Source organism: Typopeltis vanoorti, chromosome 6 (assembly GCF_054136105.1).
Source record: "Typopeltis vanoorti isolate ZY-2024b chromosome 6, IOZ_Tvanoo_1.0, whole genome shotgun sequence".
Taxonomy (NCBI): Eukaryota; Metazoa; Arthropoda; class Arachnida; order Uropygi; family Thelyphonidae; genus Typopeltis; species Typopeltis vanoorti.
Window position 1 is genome coordinate 19,528,185 of NC_143554.1, and position 23,187 is coordinate 19,551,371.

The following is a 23,187-nucleotide window of genomic DNA, read 5'->3' on the forward strand; positions in this document are numbered from 1 at the left end:
AGTAGTCAATATAAAAAAAGTGTAGAAGTTAGTCGCAATACAAATGGACAAATTCTATTAACTTCGTATTTATAAAGCTATCCACTCTTTTACTTGTCTCTCTTTACGGCAAACTGTTCGTTCTATACCAAGAGACTTCTACTCACGTAACCAGGATTTGCATTTTAGATAAAGGTTTTGCTGTGACGTGTCGGAGTGTCGTATTTCATATACAGCATGCATTTAGAATCATCAGTTGAAAAGTTCAGTGTTTCAGTCCTTTATTTACTTATCCTCTTCGTGCGTAAGGCCAAGGTCCGTTTCTTCCAAATACCCCTATCTTGAACCACCAGTTCGGCTTTTGTAGCCAGCTAGTCTTCTTGCCTTTTCTGTTATTCTCTGCCAAGTTAATTTAGGCCTTCCCGTTTTTCCTTCTAAAATCCATGTCAAAGTCACTTTAGGAATCTGCTGTTCAATCCACTTCCATCTCCATTTTGTTTTATTTCATCGGCGATGCTTTTTTCTCATTCACCTTACATAAGGCATCATTTGTTATACGTTGGGGCGCCAAAATATTTTTCATATTATTAGTCCTTTACTTAACCCTATTATGGCAGATAAAGAAACAAGGTAACTTATCTATTGATAAGTCCTAGTGCCCAGTGCATAAGCAAATTTTAAACAAAAAATAGAGCAACAGTAAGACCAGTGGAGTGTTGTGGTGGCACAACACTCCACTGGTCTTGTCCCGAGGCTGTTGGATTAAGGAGGTTCCATTGCTTAATATAGAACCAGCAATACAACTGCTACTATAAGTAGTTTAATCTCTTATCCAATGATGAGCAATTCTACTTCTATTCAAATTTGGACCGCACAGAGCCAACTCAATGATAACTAAGGTAAAAGCAACATTTTAAACCATACACAGATAAAAGTTTCATTAAAAGAAAGATTGATTTTTTTTGACATTTTACACTTCTAAACACTCTTGAAGTTTCTCTGATAAGAAGTCATCATGCTGGAATTATTCTATCGTCAATCGCCTTTTCATGATGTCTTGGAGGAATCTTTCGCCACACTTATCGTTTACTACGTCCAAGTGGGTCTGGAAGAAATCCAATTGCGAATCAAGGAAAGGCATCTTTAACGATCTACTGCAATTTATAGCATTTTACCACCTGATTCACAATCGTCAGCCTTGATATGACCAACTAACTTAAAAGATAAAAATCTACTTCATAAAGCTGGTTAAAAAATAGCGACTTTCATTTAATATGTTAAAAAAATGCTTCTTTTAACTTTGTCAAATGCTTTTTCAAAGTCAATAAACGCAATGTGTGTTTTTAAATTGTATTCTCTTCTTTTCTCTATTAAAAGTATTATTAATTTTAGGCAAAAGGCTGGGTCTATACATGATCGTCCTCTTCTAAACCCATTCTGTACTTCTTAAATAAAGTTTTCGGAATATTTCATTAGTTTGCTATTTAAAATTCTACTATAAAAAAGAAACGAAGACATTATGAAAGAATTAAACCAAGATCAGTAATAGAAAAAATTTTAAAAAATATAAACATAAATGGATGGAACACGTTCAAAGAATGAAAACAGAAAGATTACCAAAACAAGCTTTAAAGTACAAGCCATTAGGAAAAAAAGAAAACCAGGACGTCCTCTTAAAAGATCCAACGATGACTTGTAAGGCCGGAACAGGCCACGCTAGGCCTAAATCCTTGATATGCATGATGATGATTTATAAGCTAATAAAAATTTCATTCTACCGCTATTTGCTAAAAGGTATTAAATTTATAAGAAAAATGTTCTATGAGGAGAATTAGAAAATATTTTAGTAATCATAGAAATGATAAAACTGACTAACTAGTGTTGTATCCACAATACAGAAGTTCCTGCTTACCTTTTCATATAATAATTCTTAACCATTCCACCCAGCTCATAAAATATCTTTCGAAAAAAGAAAAAAATAGTATGAGCTTTACAGTATTCATTACTAAAACAAATAGAAACTAAGCATCGAATTCCGAAATAAGTTCGTGTGTTGCTTTCAAGTCTCAAAAGCAATTTAAAATTATTCTGAAGCTGTTTTTCTGTTCCTCAAATGTTGTCTTTAATTTCAGTTCGTTTTGATTTAAAGACGCTTTAGGCAGGGCAATGTTTGTAAGCGGTATAAACTGCCAAAATAGTATCTGAACTGTAAAAAAACACGGTTTATTCTCCTTCTTAATTTTAAATATTTTTTGTCAATTTAGGAACGGCATATATTCCAATAACGACCCTGGCTTTAGAAACATTGAGAACTCCTATCACCTTCAGCAAGCACTTGTTTTTCGAGATCTTTCACCAAAGCTAGAACTGACACTGGATGCATATTTTTGCCTTTACACAAAGCACACAAAGAATAACGAAAGAGAGAGAGAGGGGTCAATCTATCAAAGGGCAAATCATAACAATGAGTACTTCGCTCCACCTCTTTTTTCACTTCCTAAGGCGCCAGTAAGGCAGTTCTGGTTTTTTTGAACATCAAGTCTAGGGTGCTTGAGCATGCCGTTCACCCTTTTGCAAACTATTAATCTTGTTACAAAACTGGTCGGTCAGTGCCACACCCAGTTCCTCCTACTATTGGCAAAGCTAACTCGAAAAGCACTAAGGGGTTTATGTGTCAAAAGAGAAAAGGAAGTTATGACGACAATCGTTGACTACATACTTGGTTTCATATGCATATTACTTATACATTATTTAAAAACGTTCTATTAAAACAGATACTTGTTTCTGTAGTTTAAATTTTTCTCATTGAATTTCTTTCATGACGCAGCATCCCCTTGTAATTTCTTCTAGCTGAAGGCACTCTTGTCTACCCTTAGAGGAAATGTCAACAGTAGTGGTTCCTAGTTGTGTTTATGATGGCTTGATCACTCACTAAGAACTTAATTAGGAAGACGTACTAATTGGTTGCAAAATAATAAACGGTGGAACATAACAGCAACAACTGGTTGCTTCTAGGCATTTATGGTTTCATCATCTTTGGTGATATTGCTCTAATTTTTGATTTTATGAGGTTGTTATAAAATGCGCGTCAAAATGCATTAGAATTTATAAGAGAGAGTGGGGACAAAAATGCTTGCGGGTCGTTTCTTTCAGGCAACAAGGCATGTACTTGAGATACTTTACAGTAATTAAAGACCAGTCTGCGTTGAACCACGCAAAAATATTTAGAATCAGATTTGTATATTATCGTAGCATCCCACACTTCTAAAATTACTTATCTCAACTAATACGTTTGTTGCAGTTGCTATATCAACGATCGTTATCACAGCTAAGTTTATCTGTAGTAGAAAGATGCAATCTCACATGTGTTACTTCTAAACTATCATCTGGCGCTGTGATGTCAAACTTACTCTTTTTTTGACATCTAATATCCCCATTTCGACGCGTATTGAAGGCCATATCACCGACTACACTGACAGGCCATCATCGCTATAATATTTAGCTGCATAAGGAATATTTATCAGAACAACTGCTGACAACATGCTCAGATCTTACAACTTAAGCCAGTAATCGTTGTCTAAGTCTACGTTTTTTCTTGAGGAAAGAACAAGAAAACAGAAATAACTACGACGTATTTAAATATATTTTTAACTGATGAATTTGATGAACAAATAGTACAAAACTGATGATAATAATAAGCAAGTATTAACCAACTTACCGGCCATTATGGATCAAATACGCTTCGTATCCATCATATATTTCAATTCAATGGTATTACAATTTTAATATGCACTTCGCATCCATGATAAACTTGAAGTCTATAGACGTTAGCGTGGTTAAAAGATGCTCGTGTAGCCTTGTAGCAATATTTTTTTATCATAAGCTAATAAAGTTTGCTCTAAGGCCAGTTCTAGTCGCCAACTAAAAGAACTGGAATTTTTAGGACTTTTTCCACCAGTTCCAGTGTTAGTAGTTTTTTTTCTCCCATAAATTCATAAAAATCAGCCATAGAACTCGTATTATTTCAAACAATAATACCTATCGTGGTCTAGAAAGACCCCATGACTGTAGTTTATGGTACTCTCGCCCCAAAGTCTTCATACATCGTCGGTAATCAATAACTCAACTATCTGTGAAGACTAAGTATGGAGGCCGGTTGCCTAATTTTTTTTTTTTTTTCAATATTAATTAGGGCCAAAAAAAGTTTTGCCATCCCCATCTGAGGAATAAAATTTGTTAATAATTTTATTATTATTTATGATTTTGTAATCGTAAAATTACAAAGCATTGTTTCCATAAGATCTGTAAATCAACAATTACAAATTATTTTTATTATAAGTCAATCAATAAGAAGTAGTAAATATTGAAATCACTAAAAGAATCCTACTTCCATGCTGATCAATGTTATCCAAATCTCGCAATATTTCCATAGCATATTATCATCCTAAAATATCCGAATCGAGCTTCGAAAAATTATAACGATGAGGCCACATTCTGATCGACGTCGTCTGCTTGTATCATCTTTTAGTAGATGTTTTGATGTCCTTTTCCCTCTTTAGTAAATGTCAACGAAGTAAGCTAAAAGGTATATATGAAAAATTGAAGAGATAACAAAGTTGCTCAAAAAGAAATTTCTGGTCTTCCTCCCCTACAGGAACATATGAAACTCGTATTACCTAATTATGCAAATCGTAGTCGCCCTTTCGTCGAAATTACTTCCATCAATACTGGAAGGTTTTTTTTTGAAACATCACAAACAGAAAACTAACCATCCAACATCAATCTTCTCGAGTGTCTGCATCGATAATCAACAAAATTTTTTCAGGCATATTCACCAAATATCGCACTTATATTTCCCTTCATGTCTTACCAGAGAGAAAAAAATCTTTAGACCAATCTCCCTTTGCAGCTGTTCTCAAGCATCTCCATAGCGCAACCAGGATGATTATACGACAGTGAGACGATGTGAGTTTGAATTTCGACAAGATGAGGGAAACCTTTATAAAGTATTTCAAGTGAAGTTGAACTCATCAGTTTCATAAAGTGGTAGCCAAGTTTTGAGTTTCAAGCTGGCGAACACATACCATTAACAGACATAGCAATAACATCACAGCCATAGTTGTTTCGGCTTGAATTTCAACGAATTCAAACTGCTCTCAAAATTTGTACTGGAGTTAACTTCTGCCATATGTTGCTTTCTTAAAATTTCACTGGCATCAATTCTAGCTTATATAATCATGTATAACCTATAGAAAAAGAGGCAGATGAGTCCATCAAATCAGCTCACTGTCCTGATATTCTTTCATCAACTGCATTATTAGTGAAATTGCTCATCTGAATCGACAGTTGCCACAGCGTGAATTCAGTCAAAGGATTAACAGGAGAACAGTTTGTCAGTCACCTTGAAGACAAGTATTGTGTGGACTTCAAAAATTCTTATAAAGGTGTTCAAAGCATTTTTAAGCAGAATGCTCCCACCTGCAGTTTTCCTTCTACCATTTATAAACGAATACTTTTCTTTTCTTGATTACTCACTGCACGCGAGAATAGGACCTTTCCGAATCCTTAAACGTCTTTACTACAAGAGACATTAATAATTTAAGCTTAGAAATGACTTACTGTTGATCCCGCTTATTGGTTTCAAAGATGACTCTTCTACTGCTTTCATAAGTTCGCAATGTGCAAACATAATGAATCTAAGAAGTTTCCACTACAAAAATTAACTAAGCAGCACTCGTTAATTTGGAAATCGACTGCAGCAAATCTTCACAACATCGCCAAGTGGAGATAGATGTGCTGCTTTTTCCTTTTTGGTAATATAAATCCACCGACGAGGTTTTCAAAAGTACATTTATATGGTTATTGTTCAAGTAAGTCGGTATTTATGCAATTCAGAACCATCCGTAAGTCCCTCTAAAATACAACCTGCATCTAGTCAACATCCGTTTACAGGCTAGCTCCAAACTCAACAAAATGATCTTCTCCATTCCTTCATCACTATCCCCTCTTTCGACTGACCTTCGTTCAACAAGCTTTCCTAGAAATGTACCTCATCAGCTCGAACATCAATACATTTCTTCTTTCGTTTCAACCTTCGGCTCATCCACAGTACCAACTTTCTAGAGGTTTTCAATAGTTTGAGTATCAGATCTCTGTAACACATACGTCACAGTTCGAACTCCAACCAAATTCAGAATTTTTCAGATGCAAAAAAAAATCAAATCAGATAAGCGAGTTTTAAAATGGTTACGATTATGCCAAGCTATGGCGAGTGAATTAATTGATTCGTTTAGCACGCCGTTCTTGTTTCTGGATTTATTTAAATATATACGATGGTAGTCTGAAAAGTTCTCGGCCTAACAATGAAAAAACGAATTTGTAATCTTAAAATTATTTTTCAATATAATCTCCCTTAAGACTAATACATTTATTCCAGCGATTCCCCCGTTCCTGTAGTGGTTCTAAGTAAGATCTGCAAAATACCCCTCTACAGCTGCAATCACCTCTTGATTTGAAGAAAATCGCTGACCAGCGAGGAAGACTTTTAGTTTTGGGAAGAGAAAGAAGTCAGAGGGAGCCAAATCTGGGGAATAGGGTGGATGTCCCAACAATTCATAGTGCAGATTCCTTAATTTTCCCATTGCCAAAACATCTTTGTGGGCAGGTGCATTATCCTGACGAAGATGATTTTTTCCTTATGCAAGCCGGGTCTTTTCTCACGAATTTTTTCGTCTAGTCTGGTTAAAATATCGGAATAATACCCCCGGCTATTGTTTTGCCCTTTTCAAAATAATAAACAAAATGCCTTTAGCATCCTAAAACACCGATGCCATGACCTTTCCTGCTGATGGAACCGACTTTGTCTTCTTTGGCGCTGAACAATTGGCTTCTGCCAACTGTTGTTAGGATTCTGGTCTGTAATGGTGAATCAAAGTCTCATCCTTAGTAATACTCGTATTTTCTGATGATAGATTTATTCACAGTATATTTAAATTAATGTCTTGGTAGACAGATAACAGAAATAATATTCAGAGGTGGTTTCTAAATCGTGATATTGTAAATGCCCAGATGTAAGTGCCTGCCTGGTTGGCTAAGTGGTTAGCGTATCCACTCTCCAGCCAAAAGGCTTCGGGTTCGAATCCCGCCGTGGGCATGGATGTTTGTGATTGTCTGTGAAAATACTGGTGGTGGTAGGAGGTAGATGGCGTTGGTGTAGTTGCGGTCAGTTCGTGATTGAATCGTAGAGACGGAGTTGTAGAGCAGGTGTCCTCCTTCGACGAGTCCTTGGACTCCCTGGAGGTGTCAAATAATAATAATAAATATATTCTTCAAAAAACAAAAAAAAAATTCTACTGTCTGGAATTTTTTTCTTTTTCTTTAACAAATCAAAAATGATCTTCCCTTGTATCTTAAATTCATTTTTGCATTATAAGCCATTTGAACAATGTATCTTACATCCGAAGAATTATATTCGGTATCCACATATTTCAGACATGACAAGCTAAGAAAGTTGAACATTTATTCAATTCGATCCCTTCGTTCTCTCTCCTGCTATAACTGCGCTATAAGCAGCATGCTAAGCAAGTCCACCTTCGGGGCAGAAGTCGTCACATGTGTTAGTTCCAACTTTGCCAATTATTATTTCTATGTATTAATCATGCTCACCGCGAGTCTTGCTAACTAAATTATATTCAGAATGCATCATTAATAATTTTGTTTTTGTTAATACAGCTCTCAAACAACCGAGAAATGCACAGTTCGACTGAGACAATCCTTCATTTTTTTCCCCGTAATCCTAACTCATTAATTTTCCTAAAGAAATGCAGCGACAACTAATCTGTTGTAGTTGAAGTCCCCCCTACTTTTTTTTTTCCTTCCTCTTGTACCGACTATCTGCCTTGCATAAGTAGTGTAGATGTCTTTAAATCATTATAAAGCGATCGAACTGGATAATCAGTTAACTTGACTGATTATGGCAACCGAGTGGCTTATACGCTGTCACTGCCGTATTCCAGCTTCAGTGGTCGTCAACCTGTCGATCGCGGATGCATATCAAAGGCTATTGCAAGTTTTCTCGGAGTTTTTATTATTTGTGAAGCAAGCAATCAAGACTTGCAGTTGCTTGTGCTATGAAAATTAAAAGTTGCTTGCCATCCTATTAGAATATTGAAGGATTCCTAGAAAGCTTTTATTTTTTATCTGTTTTCTTTCATCGCTGAAATTTCCACTTGTTCTCATTTGTTCCAATTAATGTGATTCTCAAAATATTACCAGAAGTCGAAACTATAGTTGTCTGTTAATGACGGCAGACAAGTTATATATTACGTTCATGTGTCGACATTCTGAATTTTGGACCACTGATGAGAAAGAGAGCTGCCAGTTTACTGACATCCACTGTCAAACAGCTTATTCTCTGTTGACCAAAGCAGAATTACCCACCTATTCAGAGTAAAAGCTAAAACACGATATTCCGGTTGTAGTTTGTAAACATCAAAGAGTATTAAAAAGTTACAGTATATTTTATTCTTATATTAGAGTTATTTTTTATATATAATTCAGAAGTAAATTATATATTATATCGAAATAATTAAAAATGTTCAAGAAATTTTAAAATTTTGAATGGCATAATAATTTTTACAAGAACACCTTTTATTTATATTAATACGACTTATGGTAGAACTACACCCGAGCACATTACATGCATGGATGCGATGATTAATACCCTTGGAGGGAAATGGTACGGCTGTTGCTGTTACCCCCCCAGGGGCGCTGAGATTCGAGAGTTACGAGTTCGCTCTCTTAAAGTTTTTACCTCAAGGGAGCAATTTGAGTCTCCGGGGAAAGTGTTCTCCTGCATGGCCCGCTGAGGGGCTTTGTCGGTGAATGCTTTTCTTCGGAATTTGAGCGGTTCTGCTCGGTGGTGGCGTGTGGGTGGAAGGCCATCACTGAGAGAAGCCAACGCTGAGATGGACAGTCTCTCGCCCACGAATGAGTGGCCTAGGGATCGTCCGAATTTTTAGAGACGAGTTTACCTTTAAATATGGCAATGCCGTACCAATGAAGTTTAACTGAGGTTCTGCTGTTGCTGTTACCCTCCTGCCGTGATCAGAGCTTTCATTACATGCATCGAGTGAATTTAATCCACCGTGAGATGCGGTGATTAATAATATCCTTGGAGGGTAATGGATGGCAATGCTGTAGCCAATCAAGTTCCAACTGAGGCTAAGCTATTGCTGTTACCCTCCTGCCCTGATCAGAGCTTTAATAGCCCCATAACACCTTATCCCTACACTGTCCTCTACAGATAACGGGGAAGATGAAAAGCATTATTGGTTCGCCCCTTTAAGCCGGTCCTTATAAGGATTACATGCCTAGAGTGGCTCGTTGATCTCTCGTCAGTAATCCTGTTAGAGTTTGGTGAATTGTGAATTTGACTGATATGTTTTTAGAGATTTATGCTTATTCATTAGTAATAGAAGTTGATTGCTTTCTGCCATAAACAGACACTTCATTTTTCCATAGTGGTTTATCCAGGTAAGTCAATTGAATTTACAAGGGCGATACGCTAGGCCTACTGCCGCTAGTATCGCCATTGTTTTATTTCATATCGTGACATCTGATTGTTGGTAGACACCTTAGGGTGTCTACGGGATTTGCTGGTGGACCCTCAAAAGTCCACAGGATTATCTTTACCTGCTCGGAACACCTTAGCAATCTCTACTCTTTCTCCATCTGTGTCTTAACACATTTCTAAATTATTGTCATGGCAAAACTTCTGAATGAGGCCAAATTCGAGGAAGTATACATTGAATTCCTCAGATTAGGAAGGTTGCTGAGTGATAATTGGCCAGGAAAAGTCAAGCTCTTTGACACATCCCCCCACCAACAGTCCCAGAGAACAATATGGATGACATGAGTGAAGAGCCCATAACTCTGACACAATCAGATTTTGCACACTCCCCAAGTATGGAAGATGCTACATCCCAAGACGGCAGTTATCATACCTTGGAAACAGATACAGAGTTCCAATTGGTCAAAAAGAAGAGGAAAATCTCCACCAATGTGGAAGAACTCAAAACAACAGGGAATGGTCATAAAGAAAAGATACCACCAGTAATATTAAGGGATAAGGCAAAATGGATCCCTGTCTCTTCAGCCCTCAGAGAACAAAACATCTTATTCTCATGGGCTAAAAACTCAGATGAGGGAGTTAAAATACAACCCACTACTGTCTCGGATTACCGAGACAGTAGTGGGTTGTATTTTAATGACCAGATGACCAGATTTATGGACAATACTAACGTCCCATATCACACCTTCACTTTACCCAGCGAAAAGAACCTTAAGGTTGTTCTACGTGGGATAGCTGAAGGTATCACTCCTGAAGATGTGACCACTGATCTCACCAGACAGGGCCTGTCCCCAGTTAAAGTGAGCAGAATGCTCAGATCAGATAAAAGACCAATGCCTTTGCTGCTGGTGAAATAAACAACACACAAAAGCAAATCTATAAACTGCAGTCTCAAAATTTCAACTGAGCATCTGCAGATCAGTGTCATAGATGCCAAAGGTTGGGACATGCCCAAAAATTACGTAAGGCATCCTTCAGGTGCTTGAAGTGCGGCAAGGGACACCAGACCATCACATGCACCAAACCACGCACAACTCCAGCATGCTGTGCAAACTGCAGAGGACCTCACCCCGCCAACTACAAGGGATGCCTTTCCAATCCAAAAAATCGAGGACCAATAAAAGTCAATCTTGCTCCTCCACGTAACAACGTTTTAAGCAACCAAACAAATCGTCCTCCAGTCCGAAACACCTTGCCTTCTACCTCACAGGAAGGAACAACCATGACCAAAACATATGCTGAGGCTGCAAGAACTAAGCCTCCTATATCTCTTGAGCTAGAAAGCTCCAATAACATCCGTTTTGACAGCCTCACTTGCCACTATGCTGCAGGAATTCAGCAAGACATGCCCCTCAACATCTTCCAGAAAGAGATTCCTGCAAGGCACTGAAAACATTATAACAGCCATCTGTCATGAATAATAAATTCAAACCAAAAGCTCTTAAGATAATCGCATGGAATGCAAATGGATTGATGAACAAGATTTCGGAACTTAAAGAATTTTCAACTCGTCTCAGTGCTGATATCATCTTGATTGGCAAAACACACCTAAGACCAGCTAATAACCCAAAAATCCGTGGATACACTAGTACAGAATTGGCACAAGAGGTGGAGGCACAGCCATATATATTAAGAGTTATTTGAATCATAATACAATAGACAAGTCCAAAACAGTAAACCTGGAGGTGACCGGTGTGGAGATACATACCTTCAATGCTGGGAGTCTCAAGATCTATGCTGCTTATAACCCTCCAAGCTTTACTCTGCTGACAACAGATCTGGACTCCATACTATTCCAAATGACTCCATAATAATAGCAGGAGATTCCACTCAAAACAAACAGCTTGGTACAGCTCATCAACTAACACCAAAGGCCACACATTTTTCAACTATGCAATGCTCAACTCTGCTGTTGTGGCCGGCCCTACCGAGACCACCCACTTCAGCCCTTTGGGTGGCTCGGATGTGCTGGACATTGGCATCTTTAAAAATTTAAGATACCAATTCAATTGGAATCAGTCAACGAATTATCTTCTGACCACAGTCCAATAGTGCTTAATCTAGGTTCATCAGATCAATTCTCTCCTCTGCACACATTCATACCATGGGACAAGTTAGGCAAGGTTCTTCCCGATCATATTGGTCCGGTAACCAATATCAGTAAAAAGGAAGAGATTGACACAGCAATAAATAACTTAACCATACAAATTCAGAAAGCAATAGAATCAGTCAGACAATCCACTGTCTTCCACCCAATCAACCATATCCCTGAAGAAATCATGGATCTAATCAGAGCAAAAAATAGAGCCAGGAAGAGATACCACAATACCAGATCTCCACAAGATAAAACAGGCAGGTCCGAGAAGCTCTTCAAAAACACGGAAACCATCAAGGGGAAACCAAATTGGCTAACATCAATACTGAAGATCATTCTGTATGAAAATTCTTAAGAGCAATCCGCACCAAAAAGCAACTCATACCCCCTATACAAACCAAGAAAGGGACAGTTCACAAAGATGAAGTAGTAGATAACCTAGAATCTCAGTGCAATCCATCTTATACAAATCTAAATATCAACCTTAAGTACAAGATTCATCGTCATGTTAGGACAACCTTAAGACAGAACACTGTTAACTCCGAACATATCACTCCTACAAATCCGGCAGAAATGATAAATATCATCTCCCATCTAAACAATAAAAAAAGCTCCAGGACCGGATGGCATAACTAACAGAAGAGTAAAACTACTTCCAAGAAAGGCCGTAGTCCATCTCGTCAACATTACAAATGCCATTAGATTCCAGCATTTCCCTACTACATGAAAATCAGCCACAATCATACCACTGAAGAAGCCAGGAAAAAATGCTCACCTTCCCGAAAGCTATAGACCCATAAGCCTGTTGTCCATCCAGCCTCGGAAAGGTGACAGAGAAAGTGATCCTCTCAAGATTCCAAGTAGAAACAAATAAGTTAGGAATTTTGCCTAATGAACAGTTCGGCTTCCGTAAGGCCCATAGTACAGCTCAACAAGTGCACCGGCTGGTAGAAATCATTACTAAAGGTTTCAACTGGAAACTCAATACAGCTGCCATCTTCATCGACGCAGAGAAGGCGTTTGACAAAGTATGGCATCAAGGCCTTCTCTACAAACTAATAAAAATTTAACTTTCCAGTCAAGTTAATAAAAATAATATATTCTTACCTGAAAGACAGGTATATGCAGGTCAAGGTCGGCGAAACGGTTTCGACCAGGCGCAGGATCTCTGCAGGCGTACCTCAGGGATCTCTTCTGGCACCTCTCCTGTTTTCCATTTATGTAGCAGACATCCCTCTGAACCCAAGAACAACTTTCACTGCATTATATGCAGATGATACTGCTCTGATGGCAAGATCACTGACCCCAAAACTGGCAACTAAAAGACTACAAACTAGTATACACACTTTAGAAAAGCGGATGGCAGACTGGAGGATCCAAGTTAAGTCCCAGAAAAGTTCAGCTATATTGTTTACTAGAAAGAAAATCCATACCATGGAGGATATTTATTTATTGGGAGTAAAGATTCCATGGCAGACTGAAGTTAATTATCTTGGAGTGATTCTTGATAGTAAACTCCTATTCAGCAAACATATTAGTTACATTACCTCAAAGACATCCAGCGTCTTAGCACAGCTCTACCCTATGATCAACAGACAAAGTAAACTGGACAAGCAAACAAAATTAACAATTTACAAGATGGTAATTCGACCGGTAATCACTGACGCATCCCCAGCATGGAGCCACACCGCAAATTCAAACATTATAAAACTTCAGAGATTACAGAATAAGTGCATGAGGATGATTCTGGATGCCCCTTGGTTTATAAGAAACACCCAGATCCATAGAGAAGTTAATATCCCTTATATCTCTTCCTTTCTCATGAATCTAGCTGAGAAGTTCTTTACCAAGACAAGTAACCATCCAAACCCGTTAATCAAGGAAGCCTCGGAATATAATGAAGCAGAAATCAACAAATATAAAAGACCAAAGTCTATCTTAAGTTCAGCTGAACACAACTAACTTCACTGCCCTCAATGGGCGAGCATATAGCTCACAAACACTCCATTCAAAGTTCTTCCATTACAAGACAAAGGGGAATATGAAAAGCAATTTTGCTTCACCCATCTAACCAGAAATGTTAATGTGTGTTAAAATTACATGCATCTTTCAGTTAGGAAATTGATTGTAATCGAATTTTTTTGGGCAATAAGGTATTTTTTAAAACAGAGTTTAAGTTTTAAAAACTAACACTAATTTTATTACTTTACTGCAGGCGTCAAAGAATTAGGGGAATGTCGGTCTCGAACATTTTTTACTAAGAAAAACCAATTATCTTCTTAAGATCTGAAGAGGGGGAAGGAATAGTGTTTTTGAATCTACGACCGCAAGATGGCATCATGATCAGCTTTGCAAGTCATAAAACTTAAATATTGATTACTACAGTAGAATTATATATTGTCTGTTATACGACGTAATACCAGATCGTTTAAGATAAAACTAATTTTTTCAAAATATTTTAAGTTTTATGAAAATGCAGTTTTAAAGGACTTATTTTTACACCCTACAAATGGGAATTTGTAGTTCCCATTTAATGGCAATTAAGTTGTTTTTATAAAAAAAACTTTTTTAAAAGCAATGTCATTATTGAATGAATATAAAATCTATACCAAGTAGTGTTACGTATGGGTGGAGGGCAAGGAAGTATGTATTTTTCTTTTTCTTTTAGTCTGAAGAAAATAACTGGGATTATTTTCCATACACCACTTTTTTTTTTTTTTTACTATATACAAGGCTATTTATTCATTGCAGAATGCAAAAGAGTACTTTTGGAAGAAGAGTGTGCTCGATCCCAAAGTCCTTTTTAGGACTTCCAGGGTAACAAATGGCAATGCTGTAGCCATTGAAGTTTTAAATGAGGCTCGGCTATTGTCGTTACCCAGCCATGACTAGAGCTTTTAGCTCAATAACACCCAATCCACACAGATTTTTTTCATTCAGATGACGGGATAAAGAGTCAAGGACTCAGTCCATCGCCCTTAAGAGTACTTTTCACCAGACGTAAAGCAGAACCGCAAACAAGCATACAAATGTTTGGTAAAATCATCCCTTGGCACAATTCTAGCAAATATTTGGGAGTTCATCTTGATAGACGTCTAAATTTCAAGTCACATATAGATAGTGTCGCCACTAAAGCAAGTCAGACCATAGTACAGCTATATCCACTTTTGAATTGGAACAGCTTCCTAAGCATAAACAACAAAATTCTCCTTTACAAATCAGTAATCAGACCGCAACTAACTCACGCCTCTCCAACCTGGGGTCACACAACTAAAAGCAACATCAACAGACTTCAGATAATACAGAATAAATGCCTAAGAATGGCATTTATTCTGTATTGCCCATAGTTCACCAGAAACATCCAGTTACATTAAGAAGCCAATCCAATCTTCCAGATATTAAGACCTACATGACAAGCATTGCGGAGAAATTCTTCACAATCACGGATAATCACCCAAATCAGCTAATTCGACAAGCAGCGGACTACAAACCCTCAGATCGTTTCAAACATAAAAAAACCGAAATCCTCCATGACAAGAGAAAGCTGATACAGCCTCAATGCTCAGAATGAGTGGGTAAATTACCCACAAACTAAAATCCAGATGAAGGGATAAAGAGTCAAGGACTCAGTCCATCAACCAATTAAGTTCAACAGTCCGAAGGAAAGCAATCTAATTGGACGTTTAAAAGGCAAAAGTATTTTCACCACTCTCGTCTGATGCAAATAAGGAATGATAAAATATCTTTTATATAAATTATTCGAATTTTGCTTTGATAAATAGTTAACAACATAACTTACTTATTGCACAAAAATAACTTTTCTAAGACCAACCAAATTCGATATATCGCGTTTATAAAAAGATCATTCTGGTTTGATATTCATTGTATCAAGATCACGCAATGCAAATAATAAACGTTAAATAAGCCCAAGAAGTATCATTGGAATTCGTCTGTTAGTATTGAGTCATTGTCGGTGAAAATGATTAAATATTATCTCGCTCTGGCAGTCACAATGACGTGTGGTCGTTCTACTTTGTCTTATTAATTTTTGAAGTATTTTATCATAGTTGGCAATTAATTAATGTGACAGAATAAAATTAAGTACGTCTTTTTTTTTTTTTTTTTTGCTATTTTATCTATACGAAATCTCCGAGTCTTTGAATTACGATAATTTGCTGGGCTTTAATAAATCTAAACAATGACAGATTTTTTTTAACTTTTCTCTTTCAATCTTGGAGTCATTCGTAATAATTATTACTAATTACCTGTCATTGATGTGCATATAAATTTCTGAAAGTCTACTCCACGATTTAAATTACGTTTATAATTAAAAATAAATAAATAATTTACGTTTGTCAATAAATTATTTTAATTTCCTGCTTTTTTTCTTTTGAAAATATAAAAAAAAAAAAAAAATCAGATAAATTAATTTTCTGAAATGTTATTTATATTCATCATTCAGTTCTACTATGTGACAAGTAATATCCTTGGTTTCCATGTATAAATTTTTGAAAAAAAAAAAAAAAAAATCCATATGAAAAAGAGGAGCAACAAACAGGAGTCCGCAAAGTTGTATGCCACACGGTATTAACTAGCTGAACATCGCTTCTAGTGTTGTAGAGATTAATAATTTTATTTTCAAGTTATGTGAGCATTCCAGACCAAAACGTGTGATATTTCTGCAGATATTACAAACACGTTTAAAGTAATTCTGGTCTCATTAGAAATATAAAAATACACTTCTATACATAAATATTTAATCTTCACACATTTCAGAGAATGGATGACTGTTTTGTCCGTACAAACTAGGGTTGTCCGCTGTCTGGGTATTATTCCAGTATAAATCGCGCGCTTTTAATTCAAGTAATCACCAGTACTTGAATTAAAGTACTGGTGATTTATTATGTAGTTTACATGCATTATAAATCAACTACATAAAACTATCTATCCCGCAACAAACCGAATCAAACACTGTGTATATAATTTTTATTATTAACTGATTATAATTCACAGGAAGGAACAGGGACAGAATTTAGAACCGTGTTTAAAATGGCGCTGACAAATACTGGTAGATGCGAAATCAATGATATCCAAAGAATTCTACTTTTTATTGGATTGTTTAAATCACAATAAGACCTAAGAATCAACCGGTAATTACTATTAAACTTTGCAAGCTTTATTGAAAATGTACCTCTTCTCCCTATTTATGGCAGGGGACGAAAATGTGTATAGGCCTATTCTGCTATGTAAATTAGTTGACATTTTTCTTTCTTATATATTCCTGAGATTAGCGAATATAAATATTCGCTAACCCCACCCACTCAAAACAGAGAAAGTTAAGATAATATAATGGTTCTTCTAAGACCAGGATGAAGAGATTTTTATCTTTGAATAAAAAATAAATTATTCATAATATGTGCATTCTAGTTATTTAAGAGGCCTCTAATACGCGAATGGATACATTCTTTATTTAGATATACCAGTATGGAAACTCGTTCTATTATAAAAATATGCACCAGTCTGCTAATAATACTAATAAACGATAGAGGATGCATTTATTCTACATTTTGCTTACCAAATTATGCCAACCATCATTAATTATGAGAATCGGGACATGGGCAGAATTAGCTCTATATTTTAATCAGGTAATTATAGAAAATTGCTATCCACCAATTAATGGGGGGACACCGAACGCTAGCAGTTACTGTTTTTAATTTATTAGCATCTGTCAGGGTGGTATGGGAAAATTAATAAAGAGAACGAAAAAAAAAATCTTGTATTATAGTGCAATACACGCCTAAGACAGAGGAAATGTCGTAAATCAACGGGAGATTAAGTACGTGTAAGATATCTTCATAGGCGAGTGGGTGGAGGTGGCCAACAAATTTGTCAGTAGTCCGGACTCCACCCAGAATATATATTTAAGTCATCGGAAATACTTTCACTCAAGTAATGTGACCTCAAAGTTGTATTTTTATTTCGCTTCAATCATTCGCATTTCGTATCCTTTTTCATGGCGCTTTTTGGTACACAAACTGCATTTTGTGTTGTGATTTTTTTCTGCCGTTTAAGCAGACGTAAACCGCCACCTATAATCGTTCTCCAAAGTAAAAATAAACGTATAGCGCTTGGCTTTTTATCTACGTTCGTAGTGTGTATGTATTTTATACATAAGCGTCACTTTGGCGTGTTTATTTCGAAAATAACTTAGTAAAAAAATTAAATTATTTCTTTGATAAGTCTAGAAATGACTGTAAAAATTACTTGTGATTTTTATGAGTTAAGTTTCTGCAAATGCAAACGAAAATGATAGCGTCAGTCAACACGAAAAAATGACTTACGAGGTATTTTTAATCAATCATTTCCATCTTTCATATTTTGAATTTTAATAACTATTACTGTCAAAAAGTGCACAACTTTTCTATGAATACTATAACTTCTTAAACAACTACATGACTGACACTATTTATATCAAATGCATGCTATATAAAAATTCTAATCATATCAGAGAAATGGTCTACTGCTTGACTAGACAATTTTCAAAGCCTTGAAGAATTGGAAACTGGGATGATTGATCACTATGTCCCAATTTTAAGATAATTTATAACTTATCAAATAGTCCACCTTAGTATTTGGTTTTTGAGGTTGTAGGATTACTGCTTTTGTTTCCACCATCGTTTTAAAGTTTCTAGTAGAATAGGAAAAATGTTGGACACTATTTAATATTTGTTGATTAATGAATTCTTTAGATATTTATCAATAAGTATGGTGAGCTGCTAATTTGTTAATGTATTACACTTGTCTAAATGTGAAAGTAATATACGCAAGAAAATTAGCATAATTACTAATTATCCGTACTCGAAGACATAACACTCAATCTGTACCATCCATGAAGACAAACAACACTAGGAATTGCCTCGTCCGTGTCCCCACTAAAGAAAAAAGAATGTCTTGAAAATAAAACACTTTAATTGTCACGATTCAGCAGTTTGTTAATAAAATTTATGTTAATGGCCATAGTGATAGACGAGTAACCACTTAGCATATCACAGGTGTTGTAATCGGTTTATCGAAACAAATGCCTCACCGTTCTGGGAAGTTCACGGTTTCAGTATGTGGTGTTCCTATGACTACCCATTCCTCCAATGTCCTAGTAAACTAAGTGATTTAGGTCGGATTTATCCAACTTTATGGTGCAATTTTTAACTCTGAATGAGAACTCATTCTTTTTAATAGGAGGCCAAACAACAGACGAAATAAGGATAAAATCACTTTGAAGATGGAAGTGGACAATAAAGAGGAGAAAGTCTATCCTATCAACGGCCTGAGTGACAGCCATCTGTTGTTTGAGATGCGGAGGGAATAATGAATGGATTACCTACATAAGAGCCGACACGATACCAGGAGAGAGTTATGCTAAATAACTGGCTTTAGAAATATGGCTACAAGTGCAATCATTAATTTAGCTTCATTTGTATTGAGCTCGGATGAAATATTATTTTTGGAAAGCGAAGTATATAACATTTTCTTATTTATTTTACGGAAAATAATAGTTAATAGCTTTATTATTTTCATGTTGACTTTTTGTGCAGACCCGTTTTCTCTGAAAAATTTTGGATTATTTGTGAATATGTTTTACCTCCCTTATTTTATTTTATTTATTTTTTTTTGTCCTGCTTTATATTAAAGTAAGCAATAATTAAAACGACTGCTCATCGTTGCTTTTAAAGTGGAAAATTTTTGCACTTTCTTAAAATGAATGTTGTGTTTTCCATTATCACTAGCCATGCAAATTTTAAAATACTTTAGTGCCTTTAGACGACGCCAGATGGCAGTGTTGACGTGCCCGAAAGAAATAAGCTACCGGGCTGTAGCAACAATGTTGTCCATCGAGTACTTTTCCAGAGCGAGCATGAAAAATAGATTCCTACGCAGTTGCACAATATTTATAGTTCATGCCTTATCTCTAATTCACTGACCAAATTCATTCATCATTTTGCGTGTGGTTTCTTTTTCCAAGTTTAACCTTGGAAAACATGTCTTAAAATAAAAATCACGCCAATTCAGACGAAAATATAAATATTTTAAAATTCAATTGCAATGTATTATGCAATATCGGTAGCTTTCCATTTGTTAGAAAAGAATTTCAGTAAAGTGCACTAAATGAATGGTTATTCTTCTACTTAAAGTTCTAAAGGTAGCCATAAAACTATGTACTGAAAGGCTTTTTTTACAATGGCTCAATTTCTGAAATGTGATTATGGCATTCCCTGCGCTATATTAAACGCTGTTTGCATATATTTATTTCGGTTCTTCTCTTTTTAAAAATTTTTACTATTTGCAGCAAAAAGTCTCTTCCGAGAAGAAAAAAATAGCTCTTTTGTCTCGTTTGGACATTAATGGTAAATTCTAAAGCATTAAAATGCTATCGTATGATAAAGAAATAAACAATGTTGGATAGTCCACGCCTGTCACTCATATACTGACACATAGGTCATTTTCTGCTGATAGAAAGCGCATGTGGGGATATGTTATGACCACGCCCACCCTAAAATCGAGTACGTGTTTGGCAACTAAAGTATAATCATAAAGCGCATTATTGACAACTTAAATATGCCATATTTCATTGTGTTTTTTTCAAGAACTATTTTTCCCACACCCCCAGTTCGCATCCAGTTAGCAATGCGATACTTTTTTTTTGGGGGGGGGGGGGATAAAAGAACATCCGCTTTTTTTTTTTTTTTATAAGACTGTTGACAATAAAAATAGATTTTTTTCCCGACATTGTGTTCATAAACAGACCAGCAATCGAATTATTGATAATGTATCAAAAGCTGTTAGATATGCAGGTCCTCCCACCGATATGTCAATAATTAATTTCAAATCCTTTCAGATTTTCTTCTTCTTGTCTTAATAAATGGATTTCTTGCGACTATTTTTCATCGCAGTCTTTTGTATTTACTATAATTGCTACTGTATTTTTATCAATAATTAGTTCCTGGTAATTCAAATGTAATGGGCGTACTCAAGTTAAAGTAGATCTGTTTACAATGACGAAGTACAAATCTTTGACGCATTACTGATAATATTCTTATCATGGTCAAAAAAAAAATATCCAAGGTTATCTGTCACTTAGAACTAGCCGAGAAAACTAACAAGAATTTCATGTCCAATTTAAATTGACATTCTCATCTGAATGCATAATATTTAAGTAGGCATTTGAAGATAAAAGCTTAGAGAAACATTAACAGAGATCGCAGAAACAATATTTATAATTAACGGCTGAAAAGAAAATATATGGTTTTAATTGTCACTAGGTTTTCGATATACATCCTCTGTCCAAAAAGAAACCGAACTTTACGAAAATAGAAAATTCGTTGTTCCGCCTGGCCAAATGGCCATTGCCCGTTTGGCCAAGCGGAACGAATTCTTTGTGAATAATACCCTTGGAATAGTAGAAACATATCAGCGTTGTCTTTACTTTTGACTTCTCCAAGAGACTTATTTTTCGGATGCCCTCTTCTGGTAGTCTCCACTCAGCACTTTGGCGCTTTGTTTCGGGTTCATACTCAAAACACCACGTTTCGTCAACAGTAACGATCGTTTAAGTCCTTATGAACGGTTTTAACGAGGTCCTTGCAGTGTTCGATTTGATACATTTTTTTGGTCTTCGGTCTGTGGGGAACAAATTGCGAAATCAATTTACGAAGACCCAAACTCTCGGTCAAAATGTTGTGCACAGTTGATTTTGGAATCCCCAATTCTTCTTCAATCAAACTCACGGACGACTTCGGGTTTTCTTTGATGAAATCACGCACTTTTTAGATGTTAACGTCGCTCAGTACAGTTTTTGGTCGGCCCGGCTTTTCGTCGTCCTCAAGAGTCGCACGACCACTTTGAAATCGCTTAAACCACTCTTAAACTTAAATACGAGATAAACATTCATCACCGTATGCTTTTTGAAGCATTTGATGCGTTTCGGTAAAACTTTTATCAAGTTTAACGCAAAAGTCAATCGTAGCTCTCTGTTTGAAACTCATTTTCCGACCGATCGTCAAAACACACTGTTACTCTCGGCACTATAACTCGGCTTCTAATGAAACAAATATCATAAACAGTTGACACAACACTGAGGAAAATTGCCGCTTTCGACAACAAACAGATACGACAGGTGGCGCCACTAGTTTCTTCTATTTTCGAAAGGTTCGGTTTCTTTTCTGCACTGATCCAAAAGATATATGAAACTCAATAGATAATCAGCAGTACTTATAGCACCTTTTGCTTATTTTCTAAAGGGGTACCCCCTAGAAAATAAGCAAACGGTGCTATAAGTACTGATGCCTACTTAGAGGAGCAGCATAAAAAATTCAGAAAAATAATGTCAATAGACAGTGCCTTTCTACATCCCATCATCAGTATTTGAACATGTAGATTCTGCTTTCAACAGGAACTGGATACTCATACGATTGAAATAGAGTGAGTTCTGCAAGAAAGTAGTTACGGATTAATGTAGGTGTTCCCTGAAAATCTGAATCTACGTTTGCAGTAGTTCCTAAGCCTTTCAACACCACGATGTTCAAAGGAAAAATTTCGCAATAAATGAAACAAACGGAGAATTTATTTGGATTTTTAAATACTTGCGTTAAGAAAGATTGGATATCGTTGAAGTGTTTGTGGTTAAATATTCTAACTTCAAACTACAACTGCACCGAAAAAATGAGATTATATAATAATGAAGTTGGCTTCGTATTACAACTGGCTGCTTATTTCATTCATGAACTTTTCACATAATAAAAAGAAAAACAACTTTTCTTAGCTACGTATTCCAGAATAAGTAAGAGCTTTCTGTGCATCGGAAGGCCATTAACAGGTAACCGAACACTTCATCTTTATGATGCTCATGAAAAATCTTCTGAACAGCAACAAAAATAAAATACAAGTCTTAACTCAATGAGCTTCTCAAACTGGAATCAATGAAATTAGTGGCTCGCAGCCGTCAAGGGCATCTCCGCATATTCCAGAAGGCAGATCTAATCGCTGAAGATTCATGAACATTGTCAAAGAAGATCTGATAATTATAAACGCAGTTATGACCAACCAATCTTCTTTAAATCAAACAAATCTTGTTGTCATGCATATCAGAGGTTCACTTTGTAGGAACTTATTTTTACTTGGGTAATTCCAATCGGGTGCTTCATGAAACAAGTTTTCAGTAATGTAGACGCCAACATGGCCGCCCCTCCTTTCATTACTCCATTTACCGCGTGTAGGATTTCGCAGATACACGGATAATAGGTTGCGCTATCTTAATAACGAGGTTTCGAATCGAGTGAAAGAAAAATGAATTAAGCCCTGCTTTTAGAGGTTACAATTAATAAGGATGCCCTCCGTTTATGTCTAGTTTTTTTGAGCTTTTAAGGTAATTCGATATCTTATTCACCGAGCTGCTTCTTACCAAATGGCTTTCCATCATGGCCACCAG

General features: G+C 36.2%; 1 protein-coding gene and 1 long non-coding RNA gene across 6 annotated transcripts in view; one reads left to right on the forward strand and one right to left on the reverse strand.

Annotated features, from left to right (window-relative positions):
* Positions 1 to 23,187, reverse strand: part of LOC150105318 (zinc finger protein castor homolog 1-like) — a 360,761-nt gene that overhangs the window by 129,549 nt on the left and 208,025 nt on the right. The window lies entirely within an intron of this gene.
* LOC150105319 (uncharacterized) overlaps positions 17,998 to 23,187 on the forward strand; it is a 257,298-nt gene continuing 252,108 nt past the window's right edge. The window contains exon 1 of the long non-coding RNA XR_016548439.1: positions 17,998 to 18,049. This is a non-coding gene — a long non-coding RNA (uncharacterized LOC150105319). The remainder of the gene's footprint in view (positions 18,050 to 23,187) is intronic.